Source organism: Dasypus novemcinctus, chromosome 27 (assembly GCF_030445035.2).
Source record: "Dasypus novemcinctus isolate mDasNov1 chromosome 27, mDasNov1.1.hap2, whole genome shotgun sequence".
Lineage (NCBI taxonomy): Eukaryota > Metazoa > Chordata > Mammalia > Cingulata > Dasypodidae > Dasypus > Dasypus novemcinctus.
Window position 1 is genome coordinate 29,998,229 of NC_080699.1, and position 23,560 is coordinate 30,021,788.

Here is a 23,560-nt window from a genome sequence, read left to right on the forward strand (position 1 = left end):
TAATATAATTTATTCATCAACCAGAAATTTGTTACATATATAATGCTTTGTGTTAAATATTATTCGATACCACTTACTTAGGAATAGTTCTTTCACAGAATATTCAAGGAATTTTAAATCACAATTAAAATTTTCATTTACATTAAACATGGTTATTTTCTGATCTACCAACTGATTTCTCAGTGATGTTTATTGTATTTAAATTTTTAAAACATATGATTGTATCTTAGACATATAGGGTTGAGTTATTCATATCTCTAAATTTATAATATGCTTTTATGTTAATTTTTGTGAAAATGAAATTAGGAATTTACAACCATGGGGATTCTGTACAAGAAAAGCAATTGCCTGCCAGAGGTTACTTATTCGAGGTTTCACCTTTGTACTGCCTTCTTAACTCTTTCTGTAGTTGGATGTATATAATTGTTTTTGAGGACCCGAAAGTGGCAAACCCTCTTCCCTAGGGGATCTTGATCCTCTTAATAAATTCACATTGAAAAAGTTCTAAACTTCTGAACAACCTCTTATCTCTAGCCAGGAGTGCCTGGATCAGCTCTGACGCTGACATGCTCCTTTAGTAACTGGGAACAAACAGCACCTTGCGTATATCCTAGGTTTGGTGAATGGAATCAAGATGAAGTTGAATTAAGAGCAGATACCTTTAGTCTGCATCACACACTCAGACCTTGAGTTTCCTTTCTACTTGAACAGATTCCATTCTCAGCTCAGTGAAGTGCTATTTGAGATCCTTTCACTGTAGATGCTGGTAGCTGCTCATGCAGTGCAGACAGACCCTTCTCTCACCCTCTTAGCATTTTAGGTTCAGCTACTATGAGCTACAATGTGCTATGATGCAGGGATGCCCCACATTATGAGCTGGAGCCACTGATGTTTCCTACTTACTATAAAGAAAAGTGAAAATATGATTAACTTGTTATTATGGTATTTCAACAGGTGTATTTTACACATTAAAAAATAAAGCCTAATAAAGACAAAACTCTTACTCATTAATATCGTAAAAACTGCATACTTCCCTATCCCGTTGTGGGCATACACATGTAATGGATGAAGTGCTAGAATTGTATGCAAAAGAAAACAAATGTCTATTCGAATAAGTTTATAAATCATTTTGTACTCTCTACCGTAATTTCCACATCTGTAAAAGATTCTATTTCAAAATACCATTGTATGTATTAAATGAGTTAATAGAAATTAGATGCATTGAGTGATGCTGATTCATAGTAAATTCTTAATAAAGGTTTATTAGTAAAACGTGGGACTACCAGCCAGATAGCCTGATTCTGAAAATTTATCCCTTTTCAATTTAAGTTATTCTCTAACATTTAGGTAGTATTTTTGAAATGCATAAATTATCTTTAAATCATTGATAACAGATTACTGTAGTAATTAATATCTTTATTGACAGTGTAATTATATTTCTCTGATTCACTACTCAGTAAATTAGCTATTCTCATATTTATTAATTTTAAGGAGGTTAAAATAAAATCTGTGTAGCATTACAATCATACTGAACTCAATAATTTCTTCAAAATTCAGAGGTCAAAGGAATAAATATTTATTAAGCTTGTGATTTGTGAGATAGTTTACAAGGCCTATTCCTATAAGGCAGGTACTATTAAATATAAGAGAAAACTGAGGAAGGTTACTTTGCTTACCCAGAGTCACACAGTTTGAAGAAATACAGTCAAAGTTTAATCCCAGACTATCTGATACCAAAGCCCATGTCATTAACCTCTATATTACATTGCCATCGCTAAAATTTAAGGCAACTTCTATGCCTTTGGGGGAGCAGAGCAAGATTAATGTACATAAATAATCATTTTTAAGGCAGATTTTTGTGTAGTTAAATACATATATACTTATTTTAAGTATATATTCTATATACTTACGGCAAATTTAGTATTTTAATAAATTATATTTTTCCAAAGACTGAATTCAATTTATGCACTCCTTTACTTCCACCTGAGTTAGATTCTAAATCTGAGGCCCTCCCATGAACCCTCTTCCATATTTCATCTAACTGCACCATCATATGTCTTTACTCTTATGTTTCCATAGTGAGCTGTGGATCTCTAAAGGAAAAATACTGTCAGCATTGCAGCAATCCACCTTTAGGAATCTTGGTCTGTTTTCTTTAGACTCTTCTTCTTTAGCCTGCTGAGCCATTTTCATACTCATAAATAAGTTTACTTACTTTCTGATGGACCCAACCTGTGATTCACACTCATAATTTAAAATGCCACATCTACCTAGATGTCTTCCCTATCTATCCAGGAAGTTCTTACCGCCTTGTTTACAGCTCATAATAATTTTAGTTTGCTAGATCCTCATAGCTGGAGCAAAAGTACTATATCAAATTCCCTGTATCTAAATCAAAACCATTTTTCTCCTCTCTAGCTCCATTATGTATCTCTTTCCTTATGTACCTACCATCACTGTCCCACAAAAACAAGGATCTGACATTCCAAGGGACTGTTCAAAATCCTTCCTGGAGCATTTCTTCTTCATGGAAATGAACTAGGGGTAAGAGAAGAGGTAAATAGAAGAAGACAGGATGGCGTGAAACATTAATAAAACCTCTGGAAAATATGGAGAAATGGTGAGTAATTGTACTTCAATAACGAATTATTTACACATATTATCAACTATTAATTTCACATTTTGTAAATACTTTTGTGCTATCAGTATTACATTTGAATACCTATCAGGACTGCTTTCCAAAGGAGAAAATTAAAAATAATAAAATAAATAAGAATTGCTGCTTGCATTCAATAAAGGGAATTATGAAAACTGGGTAACTCTTTTATCACTTTGTATCACATTTAGACCTACTTTCTTGGTTTTCTTCTCAAAATAGTAGCTCTGGATCACTGAACTGAGATGTTATCAACAAAAGCTCATTATTACTGGTGTCTCTCCCATAATTATATTTTTAAATTATCGCATGGTTATTTTCATAATGTGTCTGCATTAAGTAATAGTTGAAATGATCTTAACTTGCAAGAAATAAATAGCTTAAACAAGAAAATCTGGCTCAAATACTGAACAAGCAGGGTGACTTTTTAAATGATCCCAATTGCTGGTAATCATTCTTCAGTTCGTCTTTCTTTCTCAATTAATCAATGCAATATATCCTTCAAAAATTTTAATTAAGTGGCTACTCTGTTTCAGACATGAAAGACACTGAGCTTCAAGACAGTTTTGTGGGAAGCGGACTTGGTCCAATGGATAGGGCGACCGCCTACCACATGGGAGGTTTGCGGTTCAAACCCTGGGCCTCCTTGACCTGTGTGGAGCTGGCCCACGCACAATCCTGTTGTACGCAAGGACTGCCCTGCCATGCAGGGGTGTCCCCCGAGTAGAGGAGCCCGGCGCACAAGGAGTGTGCCCCGTGCGCAAGGAGCGCGCCCTGTAAGGAGAGCTGCCCAGCGAGAAAGAAAGTGCAGCCTGCCTAAGAATGGTGCCGTACACATGGAGAGCTGAAGCAGCAAGATGACGCAACAAAAAGAAACACAGATTCCCGGTGCTGCTGATAAGGATAGAAGAGGTCACAGAAGAACACACAGTGAATGGACACAGAGGCAGACAACTGGGGGTGGGGGAAGGGGAGAAAAAAAAAGACGGTTTTGTGTTTCATGAACTCAGAATGTAAAGGGAAACACAAGTAAACTGATGGATTTTAGAATGTCAGAAAGTATGAATAAGGTGTTACAGGAACCCACATGGCATCTGAGTCATATTAGGTAGTGGAGTGATTCTCCATCTGAAGATAAAGAAAATTAGGTGGACAGATAACAAAGGCATGCTCCAACTCGGAATAATACATACGTAAAGTATGAATAATATCAAGTTGAGTTTGTCCCATATTCACATTTTCCAGTCAAATTGAGTCTTTCAATTACAAAGGGAGGAATATTTGGGGCACAATAAATATTTTGTTTTTTGCAGTGCACAGATATTCCATTTATTATGTTCATTTTATTCCTTAACATTTTGTGGGGTTTTTTTGTTTTGCCATTGGAAATATTTTAATTGCATTTTCTAATTCGTAGATAATATAGAAAAGTACAATTGATTTTTTAATACAAATCTAGCATATTGTGATTTTGTTAAATTTACCTATTAGTTCTGATAACTTTTATTTAGGTTCCTTAAGATTTCCTACATTAAGGATTATTTCTGTTATGAATAAACACAAATGTGTTTTCTTCCCATTTTCATGTGTTTCATTTATTTTTCTTGTATTACTGTATTGGCTGGAACCTCAAATACAATGTTAAGTAAAAAAGGTAAGAATGTCTTTTTTCCTGACATTAAGGGAAAGCATCTGGTAAGTATGATTCTTGCTGTAGGTTTGGTTTGTAGTTTCCCTATAAAAGACTGAGGAAGTTTCTCTCTTTTTGATATTCTGTGGATATTATCAAGAACAGACAATAAAATTTTACTAATGTTTTTTCTGCATGTAGTTTGTGATAGGGCATTTCTTTTTTATTCTCTTCCTATGATAAAATCTATTTATTTTTTAAATGTAAACCCAACCTTGCTCTTCAGGACCAAGAGTTATTGGTCTTGATTTATTATGCTTTTCATGAGGGATATTGTTCTGTCTTTTTGTGTATTGTCTTTTTCTGTTATATCTTCCTGAAACACTTTGTGAAGTATGGCCATTATTTATTCCTTAAATATTTGATAGAACACACCATAAAAATTATCTGATTTTCCTATTTGTTCTTTTTTGGCAGGTTTTTAATTACTATCTCAATTTAAATATTATCCTATGGCTATTCAGATGTTTTCTATCTCCTTGATTTTTTTTTTTAATTTGTGTCTTTCACTAAATTTGTCTATTCATCTAAATTGTCAATTTTAATTTGTATAAAATTGTCTGTAATATTCTTTTAATATTCATTCAATGTCTGTGATACATCTCATGTTATTATTCTGTTACTTCTGGTATTGGTAGTTTTTCTTCTCTTTTTCTTGATCATTTTGGATCACAGTTTATCAATTTATTGATTGCTTTGAGGAACTAGTGTATAATTTCACTTTATCTATTGTGTTGTTTTCTATTTTATTGAGTTCTGTTCGTAACTATATTATTTCCTTCATTGTATTTAATTTGAGTATAATTTTTTCTTTTTCTTACTTCTTAAGAGAGCAGTTTAGATCACTGAATTTAAATCTTATTGTATAAAATAGGCATTTAAACCTATAATTTTATATTTTGAGACTGTCCCTAAATTTTGCTTCAGAAATATAGCATTTACATTAACCCCTAGCTTACCTCTTAAACTATTTACCTTCTATTAATGTAATACATAAAATTAGCTCACAAAATTTCTTTTCCTTAGTATGACAAAGCCCTTGCACCTTTCCTTCCCATTACTTATGCACAGAAGTTATATGTTTCTGTGCCTACTATGTGTGCCTTCACCCCCAACCTTCTTGTTGCTTCTTTTTTTATTAAAATTAGTGCTTCTGGCACTCATTTCCTTCTAATCCTCTTCAAATGTCTCCTTGATGCATTGACTCCTCCCCTCCTGGTGGTTTTACAGCATTAGGGAACAGGAAAAGCAATAACATTGGTCCTGTTATCTGTTGGGATTTCTCCTAGGACCATGCCACTGAGGAGTAACTTCTTTCTGAAGTGGTATCTCTGGGCCTGTTTAAATTTACGATCTTCATAAAGGACGTTGTGTGTTATTGTGAGAAATAATCCTTTAAAAAATGTTCAATAACAGATTTGTATGCATCTCCTGAAAGGTACCATCCTAGGACTTATTTTGGAAATATAGGACGAGTGGTGGCTTCTCCTTGATCTGGGTCTTCTTTTTAATACTTATTGAATAGAAGAAGTTTCCTTCTCTATATTTAAGAAATAGATGTCTAACAGCTAGCACAAAGCAAATACGTAGTGATAAGTCTTCTTGCTTGCTTAACTTCATAGGCCTGAGCTGCCTCATCGCCTAAACTACACTGCCAACCAAACAATTTTACCTGAAACTTCCACAGGTACTTAATCCAAACTTTTCCAAAGTTAGACTTTACATTCTACCCCAAGAGCACACCCCAATCGCATTTTCTATTTTGCTAAACTGTAGCACAACTGCCTAAATTTTCTAATGCATACCTGACTTCTCCATCAACTTTAGCTTCTCATACAATTTTTTACTATTTGTCATTCAATGAACAGTTCTCCCAAACTTGCAAGATTAAAACTTTTCTTCCTTCCTAGTGTAGTAGACAAATGCTTTAATTATTTGCCTATTTTTCCAATTCTTCTTCTTATGTAACTTTCCCATGTTTCTTTTGTATGGGAATGATAAGCTCCTTAAAATTAAGATCAGTATCTGTTTACTTTTTGCACTTAAAATGCATAGCTCACATTAACCACTCAGCACATATTTATTTCTGAATGGATAAATAAGTGAATTCATGCTGTAAAATTCCATGCTCCCTGCAAGCGAACAAGGAGAGTATAAAACATGTAAACCAAACAAAAACAAAAACAAAAACAAAAAACACATTTTTTTTCAAAATTTGTTTTATCTAATACTTGACAGTTTTATGCAGTGGTTTTCATGTTAGTTTTTAAAAGGAAAAGCATTACAAAAGAGATCCTTATATTGTGGAGCTGTTTTGTATCTTGACTGTGATACTGGATACATAAACCTACACAGGTGTAAAAATTTATATGGAACTTATTACACACACATATGCACACTCACAACTTAAACATGTCCCCACTCGCAAAAGACATACACAGGAATATGAGTAAAATTGTGGAAGTGTGAATACAATCTATGGATTGTATTGATGTCAATATGCTGGCTGTGATATAGCATAGTTTTGCAAAATGTTACTATTGCAGGAAACCGGGCAAGTTACCCAAGGGATCTCTCTGTATTATTTCTTACAAATTTATGTGAATCTATAATTATTTCAATAAAAATTTCAATTGAAAAATAATATTTACCTTATAGATTTTCTTAAAAATAGAGAATTACCCAAATTTTAAAAATACATATATTTATAGTATTTTGAATCTTCCAATCTATTTTCAGGTAAAAATAATAATGGCTTTCTCCTAGGGTACAAATTACATTTATCACAATGTGTAGTGCTACAATTGTCTTTAAAACCAGACAAAAATCTCTGTGAATTGAGACTTCATCTGTGATTTTGTGTATCTTTTATCATGTCACATTACATTTTGTCTAATGGTGACTTAGATGAAATAGTGACATGTTATAAGGAATTGGAAAAATTCAAATGAACTCAATCGGTAAATAATTTTGTTCTATCTGTATCTCAGCTTTCTCCTTTGTTAAATGAGTTGGTTTGCTTAGCAGATCCATACTAGTTTGGTTCATAAGGGTAACACCAACAATTAATCTCTTACATGGATGACTGTTTCACAGTTTGTGTAGGTCATGCCTTCACAGTTAGTACAATTTTATTCTCAGCATAGCTGGCAGCTCACTAAGTGCAAGGTAGCACAGAAGGGAGGCTCTTGCTAAAGCATCTCCAAAATGCAGCTGCTGCAAGTCTAAGAGACTGAGAAGCCCTTTTTAGTTCTGGCAGCAAAACTTGGTTTTTTCCTTCTCTTACTGGTACGGTAGGCATAGGTGTCATAGTTTGCATTAATAAGACACATTTGGAATTTAAATTTAACATTTATTTTTAGAGAAATTAATTTAAATTTTCGATATACTGATAAATTTGGATCACCACCTGTGAGGGTCATAGCCCTAGCCTTACCTCCCCAGGAACCAACCCCCATGATATCCTACTCTATATTGGATGGTTTAGTTTAAGTCAAACATATGTGAATTACAAGTTATGACAGCCAGTCACAGTGCAATCACATGGGAAGTACTTACTAGGACCTTCGCAGAGAATGGAAAATATCCTCAATAACTTATGACTGTGTATTTTTTACTCTACTGTTATTTGTTTATTTTTATATAAAATTTACCCCTTATATACTTACAAAAATAATTTTAGGGTTGCTGAAAATAAGAGGTTTGCATTTAGGATTAGAAATGAGGAGCTCTCTAAATACAGAGGGAATGTGGAAATAGTTACATCAGTGACTAAAACAGTGTTTACAATCCCTAAGTGTACAGAACTTTACTTTTGGAAATCTTGAAAACCAAAGCAAAAAGCAAATGAAAGGCTTTACAGTATTTCATTATATTATAAAAATGCAAATAAAATCATTCTTCCTGAGACTCAAGGACATTTTCTGTCTAGTTCTTTCTAACATAAAATTTCCGCTTACTGATAATGACTTGAGAATATTATATGACTTTTTTTATAGAGATGTTTTTAAATATGGAAAGTGCTTTTTATAGAGATTTGATTAAATTTCACAAAATAAACTGGACAGCAATTTTTGAAAATATAACGTGAGCAAAACTAATAAATGATTTCTCCAGTGATTTACTTGATAGAACATGAAGGTCCAGTATTGGGCCCTTGATACTGATGAGTCTCCATTTTGCTCAAATGTGGCCATTCCCTTAGCCAAACTCAGCATGTAAATGCATTACCTTTTCCCCAGAGTGGAGCATGACTCCTGGGGATGAGCCTCCCTGGTGCCGAGGGATTACTACTAAGCACCAGCTGGTGATGCAACTAGAAAAAGACCTTGAATAAAAGGGGGAAATGATAAAGACAAATGAGTTTAAATGGCTAAGAGACTTCAAAATGAAATGGGAGTTCATCAGAGAGGTCATGCTTATGCACATCTCAGCAGGATCTCAGAGACAGCCAAAGTAGATACATCTCCAGGTAGGAGTGCTCCTGAGGACTACAGAGACACACAGGTCATACAGTCATGACAGATGACTCTGGAGTTTAGTGCCTTGCCAGTGGGCCCTACTTTGGAATTCGTGCTCCTGAATGTGATGGAGTTGGACTCAGATGTGACCTTTCTATGCATGCCTCTTCTGTGACTTTCACTGAGCCTGTGGTTGGTGCCGGGGTTGGTGTATGTTCTGGAGATTTGAGTCACTGGACTGTCTATCTGCCAGCTGGTTCCTGAGCCTCAGCAGAGTTGCAATACCTACTCTCCAGTTCATGGGACTTACACAGGTCAGCTAATGGGAAGGTGAGGAGGGTCAACAACAATGCCAGGGAACCAAAAGAGTCTACAACTGCAAGCAGGAGAATTCCATCCATTAGCCATGTGGGATCTAAGCCCCCTTTCAATTTAGTGGTTGACTGGACATTGCCTCCCAGAGTCCTCAGGATGGAGTAATAAAATAAGGATTAGAGTGGACCTACAGGTATTCTACTATAGAAATATTGTGACACTAGCAATGGACAAATTATATCATTGATATGGGGACAGTCACCATGGGAGTTGCTGAAAGAGGCAGAGGAAGAAAGAGGTATGATATTGGTGCAATTTGGGGACTTGGAGTCATCCTGAATAATTTCACAGGGACAGATGCAGGACATTATATATCCTGCCATAACCCACTGAGTAAACTGGGAGAGAGTGTAAACTACAACATAAACTATAATCCATGCTATGTAGCAATGCTCCAAAATGTACTCATTGGATGTAATGAATATACCACACCAGTGAAAGAAGTTGTTGATGTGGGCGAATGGGGGTTGTGGGGAGTGGGGTATAGAGAACCTCTTATATTTTTAAATGTAACATTTTGTGTGACCTATGTATCTATAAAAAAAAAGATTATAAAAAAGAGAAAGTTTAGATTATTAACCTTCATCTTAGATTCTCAATATTTACTGGATGTTTTTAATTAGGATTCTGATAGCCATTGTGGAGGAAAAAATTAAAGTTTCATTAATTTTTCCATTAAAATTAACATTAGGTAATTGAAATGCTCCTTCAAAGTATACCATTCATGTTGGTGATTTAATTTGATGATAAATAAAACAAAAATTACAACTGTTGGAGAGGATATAGAGAAATAAGAACTCTCAATCATTGTTAGTGGGAAGGTAATGCTGTAGAAGAGAGTTTGGCAGTTCCTTCGAAAGTTAAGTAAAGGATTACTAAGTACAGAATTACCAGATGACCCAGCAATCCCCCTTCTAGGTAGATACCCAGTAGAATTGAAAGCAGGAATTTAAACAGATATTTACACACTGACGTTCCAAGCAGCATTGTTCACAACTGCCAAAAGATGGAAGCAACCCACCTGTCCATCAATTCATAAATAGGTAAACAGTATAGTATAGACACACCTTGGAATATTATTCTGCTATAAAAAGGAGTAAAGTTCTGATACAAGCAACAACATGGATGAACCTTAAAGACATCATTTTGTGTGAAAGAAGGCAGACAGAAAAGGACAGATATTATGATCTATGAATATCAAACAATTAGTGTATGGAAATTCATAAAGTCATAAATTAGAATATACATTTCCAAGAGCCAGGGTGGGAGTAGGAAATGGGAAGCTAATGTTTAAATTGTACAAAGTTTCTATTTGGGAAGATGGAAATATTTTGGTAATGGATGGTGGTGATGGTAGTGTGACATTGTGAATATAATTAAACAGCACTGAAATATATATTTGAATATGGTTAAAAAGAGAAATTTTGGACGGTATATATGCTACTAGAATAAATTTTTAAAATTTCCATAGGACTGTATAACACAAACTATGAAACCTAAGGTAAACCATGGACTATAGTTAAAATTTCAATTATAAAATGCTCTTTTATTAATTGCAAAAAATGCTTCACACTAATATAAGATATATTAATAATAGGGTGATATATGAGAACTCTGTATTTTATGCATTATGTTTCTGTAAACCCACAACTTCTTTAACAACATTAAAAAAAATAACATTGGATAATGGAAAAGCTTCTTAAAAGTACTAAGTACATGTGGGTGATATAATTTGATTATAAATAAAAGGAGCTACTCTTATCTGGTCTTTCATGACTATTTATTCTGGGTGAATATTAATCCACTTTTCAGCTTGAGAAGAGATTTTTTCACCTTCTTGTTCCTCAGGGTGTACACTACAGGGTTCAGAAGAGGTGTCAGTACAGTGTAGAAAACTGCCACAACCCCATGCACAGCATCCTTGGAGCCTGGCCTCAAGTGAATGAAAGCACAGGGACCAAAGAAGCACAGGACCACAATGCAGTGGGAGGTGCAGGTCTGAAAGGCTCTGCATCTCCCCTCTGAGGTGCGGATCTTCAGGATGGAGCAGACAATGGACACATAGGACAGCGCTATCAGAGGAAGCAGCCCGAGGCCACGACCCCGATGTTGACAAAGATCACCATCTCGTTGGCCGAGGTGTCTGCACAGGCCAGCTTGAGGATGGGCGGAGCGTCGCAGAAGTAATGCTGGATCTGGTTCGGTCCACAGTAGGGCAGGCGGAAAGTCAGGGTCGTCTGGAGAGCAGAGTGCAGGGAGCCAATGAGCCAAGTACAGGTGGCTAGGGCGGCACATCTTCTCCCGCTCATCAGGCTTGGGTACCTGAGCGGGTGGCTGATGGCCAGGTAGCGGTCATAGGCCATGACTGTGTAGAGGAAACACTCGGTGCTCACCCGGAGGTGGAAGGAATGGAGATGGCCCTGTCTGCTGGCGAGGTGAAGGTCATCATCATTTTGGGCACAGTGACAGTGGAGAACCACATGTCAATGAAAGACAAGTTGGTCAGGAAGAAGTACATGGGGGTGTGGAGGTGGGAATCCACGCTGATGACCAGCAGGATGAGGAGGTTGCCCACGACAGTGAGCAGGTAGAAGACCAGGAAGATGCCCAAGAGGGCGGTGTCCAGTGAGGGGTCATGGGGAAGGCCCATGAGGACAAACGTGGTCACGAGGCTTACATTCCCCATTTCTTTCCGTAGCTGTGCTTTGTCTCTCAAGGTAGGAAAGCAAATCTAGCACTGACTGCAAACATCCATCATATTAATTGTGCAGGCACATTTACTTTGGTGATAAACACAAGTATTAAATTTTCTCTTAGGGTTTACATAGCCTTCTTGCATGAAGGTGAGTCTTTGAGAAGGCATGGTGCCTTCCTTATTTCAGTACGAAACAAAAGTAGCCAGGTAGAGAAAAGGAGTAAATTTTGTATTGTTTTCTGTAGAGTTAGAAATGTTGTACTCTAATTTGTAATATACAGAAGGCGGCAAGCCTTTTTTCAAGCATCTCTCTTTTCCTCTCTGACACACTCACATATAGACATGCACACATACACTTTCAAATGTACAGGATGTCTTTTTGATCACCTTTGAATTATTCAGAATAAATAGAAATTTCTAAAGAAATCTTCAACCTGGATAGCTGTGAGAGAAATGACCTCCTTAAGCTCTTTCCTCAGCAGCAAAATTGTTCCTGCTGGATTCTGGGAATGGATCAGCAATCCCTGAGCATTCCCTGCGTTCATTTCTCTGTCCTACCCTGGACCATATTCCTTGGTCATACTTGAAATTTGATTCCATATTAATGTAATAATGGACAGAGTAACTATCTGCTTCTTCACTCCTTTCTCCTCTGTTTATTTCTATTTCTCTATAGTTTTTATTATTTCCTTATCAAGGGTTTTAAGCAATCCCCCTTCCCCTAAACCATGATTAAGTCACCTCAGTATGTATTTTCAGACACCCAAGAGGAATTCGAACTGCTTTAAGAGGATTAGTCTGTATCTATAAGTCCTATAACTGGATATTTATATATGATATAAAACAAACCAAAATGTGCTTCTAAAAATAATGAAAATTACAGTGTATGAAATAATTTTTAATTGTTTCTGGGATTTTTATTGTTCACAAGCTCAGACTTAAAGTTTTTTCCTTTTCTCTTTTTGAGTGGACTGGATGACCCTCACATTATACAGTCAAATGAAAAGAAATAAAAAGGTATGAAGAAACAAAGAAAACTCTGGATGGAGAATTCGACATTTCTGATAGAAAGGGAATATTTCTTCACTAATTTCTAAGATGCTTCTGCCCTCGGGATCACATCAGCAGCACATTTCCACCTTTGAGTCTCTGAGAACAATGGCATCTTTCCATTGTTCAAACTTGGAGTCATAATGCTAAGTAAGATTTATGGAGAAATCATTTTATTGGCTTGTAGTCTTACAGCATTTTGAGTGCATGACTAAGGGATCTAAAGCCAAAGCTCAAGAAGAATGAAGAACTAACTATGACCATAATACATTGTAGTCAACCGAATGTGCACAATAATGAAAAATGCTGAGATTTTGCCAATTTTTACTACTTACCAATTTTTAAAGTAGGTTTGTGGATTGCAAGATAAAATTTAAGATTTAAAGAAACTCCATCTTTGATGAGTGGGTAGATGATTCTTTTGTCTTACAATGACGAAACCACAAGAAGAATGAGCTATAGAATTAAGCTCTTTTTAAATAGCAGAACTTAAAATTGGTTTGACTTAGCAGGTGATACTGCTTGGCCCCAGGAGCCTCATGGATGAGGAGTGAAACATTATTATAAAAATTCAGAATTTTTTCCCCAAATGCATCTATTTTAGTCATTTCTACATATGGCAACCAATCTTTCTCTATGAATATAATTTTATTCAGCCAAAATTAATTTCCAGAATAAATAACTATGGGTTTGAAAATTTCTCATGCAGGAATGATTGAGGATATTTTTTCCTCTAAGTTCAAAGATAGACAACATAGCTTTCATTCCCAAAGGGAGAATTCTCCGGAGGTGCTTATGGTCTTTTGATAAATCTTTACCTCTCGAGATTATGGTCAGTCATAGAAGGAACTCTGCATCTTCTGTGCTCCAGGGACAATAAGTGTTTTACTCTTCCCACACAAAATGCCCTGCTAATTAAACGTCCTCCCTCAGCGGCTGAGCAGATACCCTATGCAAGTTCCTAGCCAAGAATGAATGCTGAAAAAACAAAGAAAGAAAAGAATGAGTGTGGCTGCTCCTTCCCTGGTTCTGGAATTTTTTTCTCCTGCTCAGAGACTTCTGCCCTTGTGTCTTCTATCCTTTATGTTGCCTTAGAACATGTTTAGATTCTTTTCAAAAGGTTTTTTTTACGAATTTGTATAACTAGCAAGAGGGAAAGTACACATTTTTCCCCCAGAATTTGTAGATGTCTTAGCTATCAGGAAAGGATTCCATGAAAACAAAGGAAAAAATTGGTGTGCTGTGGCAGAGGTTCAAAGCACTTTTTATCTTGGAGAATGAAAGAAGCAGCTTCACTGGCTTTACATACTAGTAGGAATACTCTTACCCCTATGTGGTGGGAACTGAAGCCCCACTGAATAAAGAGTTCTCCCCATTTACCTATTAAAATACCTACTTTTGTTTTATTAATATGGGATGATGCATATATTATGTAATAAATATAAAATAAGAGTGCTATCTTGGAAACTGTTTCAATAATTACTTACAATTTAAGTCCAGTTAATAAATATTTTAAAAACCCTTTTATGAATATATGCTATTAATTTTGTGAATTTCAACTTCTATCCAAGTTCTTTTATATAAGTTTTATAAATGCTATTAATTTCCATTTGATTCTCTTGGATTGTATAGGTATAACATAAAAGAAATACTAATTTTGATCTTCTTTCCAAAATTAAGTGCCTAGCTTTTGCATTTGGCAGAGAAAGCACTCTTGTTATCCAGCTATCTAGTCTACCCAGAGTCCGCTTAGATCCCTTAAGAGTGCTGCACATTCCTGTTCAGTGACCTACATTACAAGGAGACCAGTGATCCTGTTGAGTTTTACTTTCTTTAGGAGCTAAATAAACAATGGTCTAGCTTTTCAGGCCATATTTCGTAAAACCAGGTGAGGTTCTTTGTGATGAATGATCCAACTTTGCCAACTTCATCAACATTTTTGCACTGATAGTCCTTTGCATCAGGAAAGAGGCACTGCTGAGTCCACCAAACATTCCAGTGGCTTTTGTAGATTCTCTAATCAAGATCAGAGAAGGATAGGGCTCCATGCACTTGCTTTTTGATACTCATTTCCAAATGAACTGCTAGTGAAGCTGTTCCCCAACATTTTTTCCCAAACTTGTTTTTGCTATACATGGTCCTTTTGCAGTTCCATATGGATTTTAAAAGTAGTTCATCAGTTTTTACAAAAGAGCATTCTGGGATTTTGATTTGAATTGTATTGACTTTACGGATAAATTTGGGGAAAATCTAACATCTTAACAATTTTGAATATTACACCCAATATGCCTTTAATTTCTCCCATATTGTAATAGTATTTAGTGTTCAGGTGTGACACACTTTTTTTTTTGTCAGATTTTTTGCCGTTTCCTATTTTTTGTCTCTATTGCAAATGTTATGCTTTTACTTCAATTTGAATTATTCATTGCTGGTGTATAGAAATACAATTGAATTTTTTATATTGGTCTTACTTCTGGTAACCTTAGTTCTTGCAGCTTCTGTAGAGATTAATTTTCTACATAGATGATCATGTTTCTTTAAGTACAGACAGTTTACTTCTTTCTTTCCCTTCTGAAATGCATTTAATTTATTTTTCTTGCCTTACTGCCCTGAATGAGTCCTCTAGTATAACGCTGAAAAGAAGTAATGAGAGCAGAAACCCTTTCCTGATTCCTGAATTTGAGGGGGAGATGAACATTGGGTCTCCCAAAATCAAATATTGTTTCAGCTGTAAGTTTTTCATAGATTTTTAAAAATCCGTCTATTTCCTAGTTAGATGTGAGTTTTTATCTAGGACAGAGTTTAGAGTTTGTAAAATACATGTTTTGCATCTATGAAATGAGCCTACGATTTTCATTTTTCAGTTTATTAATATGGTGAATATTGATTCTGTTTCAAATTTTAAACCAAATTTGCATTCCTGGGATAAACTACATTTGACCACATTGTGGTAGGCTAAACCACATTTGACCATGATGCTTGATTCTTTTTCTATTATTATTTGATTCAATTTGCTAACAGCTTGTTAGGAATTTTATGTCTATGTTTATAGAAGGTATTAGTTTGTAGGTTTCTTTTTCATTAATGTTTTTTTTCTCGTTTTACTAGCAGGGTAAATGCTGGATTCATAGAATGAGTTGGGAAGAAGCCCTTTTCTCAATTTTCTGAAAGTCCTCACATAAACTTGGTGCTATTTTTTTCTTAACTGTTTGGAAAAGGTCACAGTAAAACTCTCTGTGCCCAGAATTTTCTTTGTGGAAACAATTTAACTACTAATTTAATGTCTTAAAAAGTTATTAGGCTATTAAGTTTTTTTTTTTTGAGCACCCTGGTAGGTCGTGTCTTTCAATAATTTTGTCTTTTATCTAAGTTGTTGAATTTATTAGAAGACAGTTCCTCAGAAGATTATCTTATTTAAACATATGTTGAAGCTAGATGATGCCACATCTCTCATTTTAATATTTATCATTTGCATTTTTTTCCACTAATCTATCTAGTTAGTATTTTATCTGTTTTATTTATCTTTAAAATTCTCTCCATTGTTTTTTTCTTGTTCATTAATTTCTACTTGGATTTTTATTATTTCCTATCTTTTGCATACTTTTTGTTTAATTTGTTCTTACTTTTCCAGATTCTTTAGGAGATAGCAGATATCATTATTTTGAGAGTTTACTTCTTTTCTAATATAAGCATTTTATTGTATAAATTTGCTCCTAAGTAATGCTTTATTGGCTTACCACGAATTTTTATTTTATTTTGCTTTAATTTATTTCAAATTATTTTCTTAGTTCTCTTTTGATTTCTTCTTTGAGTGGTGAGTAATTTGGAATTGTGTTATTTGGTTTCCCATTATTTGCAAATTTTACATATATGGCTTCTTTGTTAATTATTATTTTAATTCCACTGTGGCCAAAGAACATAATTTTTATGTCTTGGATCATTTTAAGTTTACTAAGATTTTTTTATCCATATATGGTCTTTTTTGGTAAATATTCTGTGTGTACTTAGCAAGAGGCATTGTATACATGTCAGTTGGAGCAATTAGGTTTAACTTAGTGATTTTCTGTCCACTTGTTCTGTTATTGAATTAGGAATATTGAAATCTCTATTTTTGTGAATTTTTCTATTTTTGTGAATTTTTCTATTTTGCCCTTAAATTCTGTGTTTTTGCCTCATATAAACTTTTTTTTTAAAGAATTGCTTTACAAATTTTAGTAACTATTCCAGGTGTTATTGCCTCAGCAGTAAAGTGTATTAAAACTAATTTTTAAGCAATTATTATTGATATATATGAATAAAGCATAAATTCATCCAAAGAGTACAAATTCATCAATGGTATTTGGTGTATTCACATATTTGTGCACATATCACCCCAATCATTTCCAGAGCTTTTTCATTATGCCAATGATAATAATAAAAACATATATACTGTTAATTTTTTTATTAGAGAAGTTGTGAGTTTAAAAAACTTGTGGAATTCTCATACATCACCCATCCACCAATAATACCTTGCATTGTTGTGGAATATTTATTACATGATTATGAAAGAACATCATCAAAATATTACTGCTAACTATGGTCCATAGCTTACATTTGATGTATTTTTTCCATAAACCCACTATTATTAACACCATATATTAGTATTGTACATTTGTTATAGTTCATGAGAAAATGTTCTCATATTTGTACTGTTAACCACAGTCCAGCATCTACCACATGGTTCACTGTGTTATACAGTTCCATGCCTTGTACAATCCATCCAAAGTATACACTCAGTGGTTCTCAGTATTATCACTGAATTCTGCTGTCATTGCCTCATTAAATTTTAGAATGTTTCCCTTAGTCCAGTAGAAAAAAATCTCCACATAATTGAACCTTAGAATTGATATAGTACCTTATGACATTGATGCAAGAATAGTACAATATTACTGTTAACTATGGTCCATAGTTATACTAATTCTATTTTACCTATGTATTACCATATTCTTACTACTTTGTAATAGTGACATACATTTGTTCTTGTTCATAGACGAATATTCTTTTAGTTTTACTATTAATCACAATCTTCATCCATACTGAGTTTACTCTGTTACACAGTCCCATAGATTATTCTCTAGCCTACTTTCTTTTTTTCTTTTTTTGAAAATTTATTGAAATATATCACTCATACATAAACATACATAAACAATAAGTGTATAATAGCTGTGAACTTACAAAAGAAACATATATAACATCAAGGATAAATAACATCTCACCCTACCACCAATAACTGGCAGTTTTAAAACTTTTTTAATGATTAAAGAGCATTGTCAAATATTACTACTAAACAAAGTAGTTTTCCCCTAACCAAATCTGTTTGTTATTATCTTTATATAATTTATATATGAATATACATAAACAATTAAGAGTACAGTAAAAGTTGTGAACTTACAAAGCAAACATGCATAACACCATACAGGAGAGCCATAAATCATCCCTCCACCAACACTTCGCACTGTCATGAGACGCCTGCTACAACCTATGAAAGAAGACTCAAAATCCCACTGTCAGTCATAGTCCTTATCTTACATTTGATGTGTTTTTCTCCCAACCCAACTTCTATTATTTTTTAAATATTTTTTAATGACAGAAAGTGTAAACTTATAAAACAATCACGCGCATGTGCAGAATTCCCAAATAACACCCCTCCATCAACATACCACAATGTGGTGTGTCATTTGCTACAGATAAAATAATATTATCTGATTGTTACCATGTCCATAGCATACATTCGGCTCACATTTTCCATACTGCCTTAGTATCAACACAGTACATCTTTTGCATTGATGCAATAATATTATATTATTACTACTAACCACAGTCCATAGGTCACTCCAACTGTATTTTTCCCATGCTTCTCCACATTCCCATCACCCTGCAGTAGTGATGTACATTTGTTCTAGCTAACAAAGGACACCCTTGCATCTGTACCATCAACCACAATTCTCACCCACCTCTTGGTTTACTGTGCTATCCAGTTCCTAGATTATTCTCAAGCATTCTGTCAATTGGCATTTACATAACTAGACTACGATTTACATAATATTTATACTAGCTGTTACTTACTGTGTGTTGCCATCCACTCTATACATTTCCACAATTTTACAGTAAAGCTAATTAAAACTTCTACATACATTAAACATCATTAGTCCACTCAGTCCTTCTCTTATCTTTAAGAATCCACCACCTACCACCAGATCTTGAAGATATTTTCCTATAATTTCTTCTAGAAGTCTTATGGTCCTTGCTTTTATCTCTACTTTTTTGATCCATTTTGAGTTAATTTTTGGATAAGGTGTGAGATACGAATCCCTTTTCCTTCTTTCAGCTATGGATGTCCAATTTTTTCAGCACCATTTGTTGAATGGATTGTTTTGCCTGAGCTGTGTGAGTTTGACAGGTTAGTCAAAAATCACTTGACCATACATGTGAGGGCCTCTTTCTGAATCATAAGTTTGGTTCCATTGGTTTATTGTGTCTGCCTTTATGCCAGTACCATGTTATTTTTAACCACTGTAGGTAGGTAATGTGATTTAAAGTCTGGAGATGAGGGCTCACTTTTCCTTTTTATGTTTCTGGCTGCTCATGACTCCTTACCCTTCCAAGTAAATTTAATGGTAGTGTTTTCAATTTTCTCTTTAATGCTGGTGGAATTTTTATTGGGATTGCATTAAATCTGTACATCAATTTCAGTAGCATTGACATCTTAATGCTCTTTAATCTTTCAATCCATGAACATGGAACATTCTTCCAGTTATTTAGGGGGTTAGGTTTTTTTTTTCTTTGTTTTAACATTGAGTTGCAGCTTTCTGAATACAAGTGCTTTACAACATTGGTTAAGTTTATTCCTGGCTATTTGAGTTTCTGTCATATTTTATTTTCACCACTCTTTTGACACTTTTAGTTACTTTTATTGATATAATCTTCATTTCTAGATGCTCTTCCAGGTCTCCTTCTCCTCTCTTTTCTTTTCAGGCACTAGCACACCCTTTTAGTATTTCCTGAAAATCTGGTCTATTGCTTAGACATTCTCTCAGTTTCTGTTTATCTGTGAATATTCTAATCTCACCCTAATTTTTGAAGGACAGTCTTGCTGGCTATAAAATTCTTGGCTAGAAGTTTTTCTCTTGCAGTATCTTAAATATATCAGACCACTGTCTTCTTGCCTCCATGGTTTCTGGTGAGAAATCAGCACTTAATCTTATTGGATATCCCTTACATGTTATGCATTGTTTTTCTTTTGGTGTTTTTAGAATTCTCTCTTTGTCTTTGGTATTAGACGTTCTGACTAGTATGTGTTTAGGAGTCAGTCTATTTGGATTTTTTCAGATGGGAATATGTTGTGCTTTTTGGACATGGATATCTATGTCCTTCAATAGGGTTGGGAAATTTTCTATCATTATTTCTTTAAATATTCCTTCTGCTCCTTTTCCCTTCTCTTCTCCTTCTGGGACACCCATGACACATATGTTTGCATGTCTTTTGCTCGCATTTATTTCCCTGAGACCTTGTTCAATTTTTTCCATTCTTTTCTTCATCTGTTCTTTTGTAGGTTCACTTTCAGAGGCCATTTCTTCAAGCTCACCAATCCCTTCCTCTGCCTCCTCAAATCTGCTATAATATGATTTTAATGTTCTTTTAATTTCATTGATTGCACCCTTCATTCCCATCAGATCTGCTATTTTTCTATGTAAGCTTTAAAATTCTTCCCTGTGCTCATCCAATGTCTTCTTAATGTCCTTAATCTCTTTAGCCACCTCATTGAATTTATTAAGGAGATTTGTTTGAACATCTATAATTAGTTGTCTCAACTCCTTTATCCCATCTGGAGGCTTATCTTGTTCCTTTAACTGGGCCATAGCTTCCTCTTTCTTGGTGTGGATTGTAACTTTTGTTGGTGTCTTCATACCTGGCTTACTAGAGTATTTATTCTGGATGCTGTTTTCATCTTTAGTTTAGTGTTTCCTATCATTTCTCCCTTACTGGTTGTGCGGTAGGAGCCAAGCACATATTTGGTGCTGTAAGCTATGGAGGCTCAAGCTGCCCTCATTTCACCAGGGACCAATGAGGCTTCTTCCAACTTTCTCCTTTGCCAGGGGTAGTGACAGAGTCACAGTTATGTAGAATAATCCATGCACAGGCCTAGACTGTAGTTGCACAGGGAGACTGATGAAGCTTCACATCTCTTTCTTCCCTGCCTGTGGCAGGGATGGAGCTGCAGGTATGGGTAGCAATCTATGCAGTGTGGGTCCAAGATGACTCTAGTTGCCCTGGTAGACTTCTGATTTTCAGTCTATGGCAGTCAAAGTTACCTACAGTTACCTATATAGGCTGGTGCAGGGCTCCTCAGCCCTCTCCCTGCCAGAGGCGGGGCTGAAGCCTAAGCTAGGGCTGCAGGCTGATCTGTGTGAAAGAAACTGGTTCCTGCGGAAACTGAGAATTTCAGTCAGCCAGGCTTCCCCTCAGGCTGGGGACGGAGTCAAAATGGTGTCTACTGGCCTCTTTCTGAGGTTCACACCCCCCTTTTCCCAGACTTAGCCAGCCAAGTCTACCAATCAGTAGCTGAAATCAGCAGCTAACAATCTCTTTCTCCCCTGTTTCTGGGAAATGGAGCCTCCAATTCCTGTCACAAACAGCTCTTGGGGCAGCTCATGCCACCAGAGTAGGATAATCACTGGCTTCCATGGCTTGGTTGGTAATTTCCCAGAAAGGTTGACACAGGTGCCTGCAGTTTCCTCCCTGCTGGAGGTGGCACTGGGGCCTAGGCTAGACCTGCAATATGATCTGGATGGGAAGAAGCTGATCTCCACCAGCACTGGGATTTTCAGTCGGCCCTGCTTCCCCTTGTGCCAGGTACACATGGCAGCTCCTCGCCTCTTTCAGACTTGGACAGGCTCAAGCTTTAGCTGTTCTCAGGATTATACTGTAGCTCACTGAATTTCCTCATCAGGAGCTGAAATTGGTGCCTTACCATCTCTTCCCGATTTTGGGGAAGCGGAGCTTTTGATTCCAGCCATGGAACGGCTCCCAAGGTGGCTTGTGCCTCCAGTGGAGGAAGAGCACCAGTTTCCATGGCATGGAGCGCTCTATTTAATGAGTCTTCTCTGCAGATGGGCAGCCTTCTTCTTCCATTCTTTCAAGGATATTGCAGGATTCCCTTCTGGCCTCCTGGAGCCCCCAAACAGGTGTTTCAGCTAGCTCCAGAGAGCTCTGGGTGTTTGCTAACTGCCCTGTAGCAGAAGCTGACTCTAGCAGCTACTTACTCTGCCACCATCCTGCTGGTTTTTAGCTTACTTTCAATTAACCTTTACCTCCCTAGACTACCTCTTTCAGCCACAATCACATTTATAATTCAGCACTGTTTTACTCACCATAATGTGTTACCACCAACTCTATCTGTTTCACATTTTTGCAATCAAGTTAATTAAAAATTATATGTACATTAAGCATCAGTACCTCTTCTCAGCCCTCATCTTATCTCCTAGTAAACGATACTCTAGATTTTTAACTCCATGTGTTTATTCTTCATATTTACATAATATTAGTGAGACCATACCATATTTGTCCTTTCATGTCTGGCTTATTTTACTGGGCATAATGCCCTTAAGTTTCATTCACATTGTCATACGTGACCCAATTTCATTTCCTCTTACTGCAGCATAGTATTCCATTGTATGTGTATACCAATTTTGTTTATCCATTCATCAGTTGATGGACATGTGGTTTGTTTCCACCTTTTGTCAATTGCTTCATGTGTTTATTTTTTACTTTCTTCTGTATTTTAGTTTATTTTTCAGGAAAATTTGATTCAAAATGTCCATAGTTCCATGACATTATTAAAAAACCACATAAATTCTTAAAATGAATTCTTAGGAAATATGTTGCAGGAAGAAAACTGACCTCAGGATATAAAAACTCGTGTACAATGTAATTTCATAAAGGGGACCCACTTGGCAGCTGTGTTACCACTACTGACATCACAGATTAACTTACTATTCCTTTACTTGATGATAAAAGCAAATATTCAAAGAATGTGTTTGGTTCCCATAGCTCTTCTTGGTTGCCACCTCTGGAATTGTTAGTTTGATACATGGCATGTTTGACAGTGAGGAGTTTTTGTATTCTTTTTCTCCTTCCTCCCCCCCACCCAATTTTGTAGGTCATTTGAGTGTTGGATTAATCATTTTCTCCATGATCTATCATTTATATAGTTTCTAATTTTGAAGTTCATGGAATCATGGTGTGTAATATACATGTTCAACAGGTTATATTCCAGTTAGATTGAAAAGGCTGGTGTAGATTAGAGGATAGATATGATGAGCATGGTCTACCTACAATCTGTAGACTGTACAGTACTGCAACTGTGGCCACAAGGTCACAAGGTCACAAGGTCAATTTGATCTTTTCCTGTCTGCTGTGTTTAAACCTTAAACCTATGGCTGAAGTCTCTTCCATATCCAGATCCTTTAGAGTATGAACTTTTTCATTTCAGTTAAGGTCAGAATATAGACTAAGGGCCTTCTTACACTGATGTCATTCATAGAAATCTCATTTGAATAATCTCATGCTGTCCAAGGTTAGAAAAATTAAGGTTT

The 23,560-nt window shown here is 35.6% G+C and overlaps 1 pseudogene; it reads right to left on the minus strand.

The window, feature by feature from the left end:
- Positions 1 to 10,957: 10,957 nt before the first annotated feature.
- Positions 10,958 to 11,867, minus strand: LOC101415546 (olfactory receptor 10G7-like; annotated as a pseudogene).
- Positions 11,868 to 23,560: the final 11,693 nt, after the last annotated feature.